At 40.2% G+C, this 4,335-nt stretch overlaps 1 pseudogene; it reads left to right on the forward strand.

Moving 5' to 3' along the window:
* The first annotated feature begins 344 nt into the window (after window positions 1-344).
* Window positions 345-3,162, forward strand: LOC143600274 (calcium-transporting ATPase 12, plasma membrane-type pseudogene; annotated as a pseudogene).
* The last annotated feature ends 1,173 nt before the right edge of the window (window positions 3,163-4,335 follow it).

Genomic DNA, 4,335 nt, shown 5'->3' on the forward strand with positions numbered 1-4,335 from the left:
AATAAAGATCGTCAGAAATCCGATACACCTCAGTCTCTCTTCCACTTCTGTTTTTAATTCAGCCACTTTCCACCTTTCTACATGAATCAACCTCCGAGTCTTTCCAAAGCCAAGAAAAGATGGCGCCGAGCTTACTTCACCATCTATTTCGCCAAAAACGCCAAGGATCTAGTCATCAACGTCAAAGAGACGTTTGATATCATGGCAAACGAAGAAGATCTGGATGTGAAGACCAAAAAGGGAATGATGTTTGGTTTCAACACCTTCGAAATACCGACTCCGGTGGCTTTGTTTTACTTTATGGTCATGGGGCGTTTTGGAGACATAATAAGGATACCCACCCCACAACGTGCTGTTAGTATGATCAATACCGAAGAGGCCGCCGATAATCAGTTACACGGTATTGATAAAACACAGCTCGCTTATATAGTAGAAAACAAAGACTTGCAAACGCTTCACAGGTTTGATGGGGTCAAAGGCTTAGCAAAAACCCTTCAAAGTGATCTTGAACATGGAATCAACGCTCAGGAATTAAACACGAGGAGAAGCGTGTTTGGTTCCAACACTTATAAAGAACCGCCTCCAAAGGGTTTGACGTTTTTTGTTGCCAAAAGTTTTAGCGACAAATTGCTTCTCATACTAATGGGGTGTGCGGCTCTATCTATTGGTTTCGGTATCAAAGAATATGGGATTAAAGACGGATGGTATGAGGATGGAAGCATACTTCTCACGGTGTTTCTAATTATCGTTGTGTCGGCAATTAGTAACTTCACACAGGAAAAACAGTTCGACGGTCTATCAAAGATAAGAAACGATATCAAGATTGATGTTGTTAGAGAAGGGAGAAGACAGACGATATCGATATTCGACACCGTTGTTGGCGATATTGTGGTTTTGAACATAGGGGATCAGATTCCAGCGGACGGGTTGTTTATTGATGGTCATTCATTGCTTGTAGATGAGTCAAGCATGACAGGCCAGAGTGAGCTAATAGACGTAAACGCCACCATTAATCCATTTCTAATCTCGAGCGCTAACGTGGCTGACGGGCACAGTCGGATGCTTGTGCTATCAGTCGGGATGAACACTGCTTGGGGGAAGATGATGAGTTCTATCACTGGTGAGAATAACGAGAAAACGCCATTACAATCACACCTCAAAAAACTAGCTGCTTCAATTAAGTAGGCAAGTCTGGTAGTCACTTCCCTGGTTCTTCTGGCCATGTTAATTCATTACTTCACCGGAAACACAGAAGACAAAAGCGGAAACCAAGAGTATATTGGGAAGCACACGGGTGTATACAAAATAGTACATTCGGTTGTTCATGTGTTCATGGTGGCAGTGGCAAGTTTGGTGATGATGGCCATCCGGGAAGGCTTTTCGCTAGCGGTCACCCTCACACGTGCATACTCTATGAAGAGAATGGTGGACGATCAAGCCATGATTAGGAAGTTATCTGCCTGTGAGACCATGAGCTCAGCCACAGTTATGTGCACCGATAAAACTGGGACTTTGACAACAAACCAAATGACTGTCACAAAGTTATGTCTTGGTCTCGAGTACATGGAACCGCATTCTTCCAATGCTATCCTTGAACATCTCCATGAGGGAGTTGGGTTCAATACAACGGGTACGATTTCCAAACACACTTCAGGATTACCCGAATACTCTGGATCCCCAACTGAAAAGGCGATTTTATCATGGGCGGTTGAGGATCTGGGTATGGATATGGAGAAGCTGAGACAAAGTTCAACCGTTCTTCATGTCGAGGCATTTAACTCCGAGAACAAACGAAGTGGGGTTTCGATTAGGAGAAAAAATGACAAAACTATTCATGTTCACTGGAAGGGAGCTGCAGAGATGGTACTAGCAATGTGTTCAAAATATTATAACAGCAAAGGACGTAAAATGATAATGGATAGAGATGCAAGAAAACAGTTAGAGAAAAAAATAGAAGGAATGGCAGCAAGTGGTCTCAGGTGCCTTGCTTTCGCGCATAAGAAGGTTCCGGGAGGCACCCATTATCAAACATTAACGGAAGAAGGGTTAACTTTGCTGGCGATTGTTGGGTTGAAGGACCCATGTAGACCTGGATCCAAAAAGGCTATTGAAACTTGCAGATCTGCAGGAGTTGAAGTCAAGATGATAACCGGAGACGATGTATTCACAGCAAAAGCCATTGGCACTGAATGTGGGATACTTGAAACGGGTCAACAAGCATGTGAAGAAAACATTGTGGAAGGTGTCCAGTTTCGTAATTTTACAGATGAAGAGAGAATGCAAAAGGTTGATAAAATTCGCGTGATGGCAAGATCTTCACCTTTTGATAAGCTTTTAATGGTAAAATGCTTGAAACAAAAAGGGCACGTGGTGGCAGTTACCGGCAACGGGACAAAGGCACTCAAAGAAGCGGATATTGGAATTGCAATGGGAATTCAAGGAACTGAAGTAGCCAAACAGAGTTCAGATATTGTTATCTTAGATGATGACATCGCCTTTGTTGCAAACGCATTAATGTGGGGACGATGCGTGCACAATAACATCCAAAACGTAATCCAATTTCAACTAACGGTAAATGTTGTCGCTCTTGTTATGAACTTTGTTGCAGCCGTAACGTCTGGTGTTGTCCCCTTCACCGTTGTTCAACTCTTGTGGGTGAATTTAATTATGGATACTTTTGGTGCACTTGCACTTGCTACAGAACGGCCCAATAAGGAACTCTTGAACAAACCTCCTGTGGATCGGGCCAAACCGCTCATAACGAATATCATGTGGAGAAACCTATTTGCACAAACTGTTTTTCAGATTACATTTTTATTGACGTTACACTTTAAAGGCAAGGCGGAATTTAATGTGGATGAGAGGGTAAAAAACACAATAGTTTTTAATACTTTCGTGCTATGTCAAGTGTTTAATATGTTCAACTCAAGGAAGTTGGAAAAATGGAATATATTTGAAGGACTACACAAAAACAGATTGTTTATTGGAATAACTGGGGTTACTATAATCCTTCAGCTTGTGATGATGGTGGTGAAGAAGTTTGCAGATACAGAACGACTAAATAGCGTGCAGTGGGGAATTTGTGCTGCTATTGCTGCTTTATCATGGCCTGTTGGATGGTTTATGAAGTTGGTACCTGTACCTGATAAACCATTCTTTTAAGCTACATCATCAGCAGGTGATACATACAACGATCTCAGTGTTATGATTTTATTTTAGTTAATGGTATGAACATGTAAACATGAAGATAAACTTTGATCTTCATATGATTTAAGACTATCTGGTATGCAATGCCATTTTTTCTTGCATAGAACTGAAATGGAAAATCCAATGGCATGCCGTATGCATACATGCTATAAACTTTTTCATGCAAAATGGGCGGATCTGATAATAGGTAAAAACAAGTTGTGGTCACAGTAATTTCCAACTAAAACAGAGCTGGGTCAAATCGGACCTGACTCAATATGCATAAAAATTTTCATAAATGAGAGGGGGCTGAGCTCAAAATTTTCGAAGAAAATGGATAAATCTTCAAAGCTTTCATATAATGATCAAAGCTGAATGCTATTTTGCACTAAGAAAAATGTTGAAAATCAACCCAACTCTTTATTAAGAGCATGTTTGGGATTGAGTCTGAAAAATGCTTATTGACTTATTGGCTTTTTCGAAAAGCCAGGATTTGGGGCTTTTGGAAAACTGGTTTTTAACCCTTTCAAAAAGCTAAAATAAGAAACAAAAAGGCCCAAAAGCCAAAATGAAACAAAAAACCAAAATCGACCAAAAAAGAAACAAAAGAAATCGAAACTCAACCCATCCTGTGCGAAAACTTGTGTCGGCTCGAAACATGATCCGAGCCAAAACCTGAACCGAACTCGTTCTAATCCAAAACCCGTTTTGTACTGAAACATATCTCATGCGGAAATATGTGTCACTCCAAAACCCGTTTTGACCCGAACTTACCACATTTCCTTAGGACACTAACCCACGTCGACCTATTTTTTTAAATTTGTCAACCTATTTTGACTGAAAAATAAGAATGTGAAATTCAAGTGACCTATTTTAACCCTTTTAGTTAAAATATATAATTTTTAAGCGAACCTAAACTGACCCATTTGAATGGTTACCATCTACTATAATCATCTAAATCCTTATTCTAGTACTACCATTGTTAAAAACTTAAGCTTCCAATTAACAAAAAGATTCTAAGCCAAAAACTGTATGCTTCAAATCAGAAGCAAAGCAGAACGTTTCAATTCGAATTCACAAAATCATTAATTTCAATCACTTTGCTATTGGTGGGATCGAGCGGGACTTTTGATTGGGTATGGCTGTTGT

The sequence above is a fragment of the Bidens hawaiensis genome, unplaced genomic scaffold, assembly GCF_021521415.1.
Source record: "Bidens hawaiensis isolate Kalapana, Puna unplaced genomic scaffold, B.hawaiensis_p1.1 tig00053887_1, whole genome shotgun sequence".
NCBI classification, from domain to species: Eukaryota; Viridiplantae; Streptophyta; class Magnoliopsida; order Asterales; family Asteraceae; genus Bidens; species Bidens hawaiensis.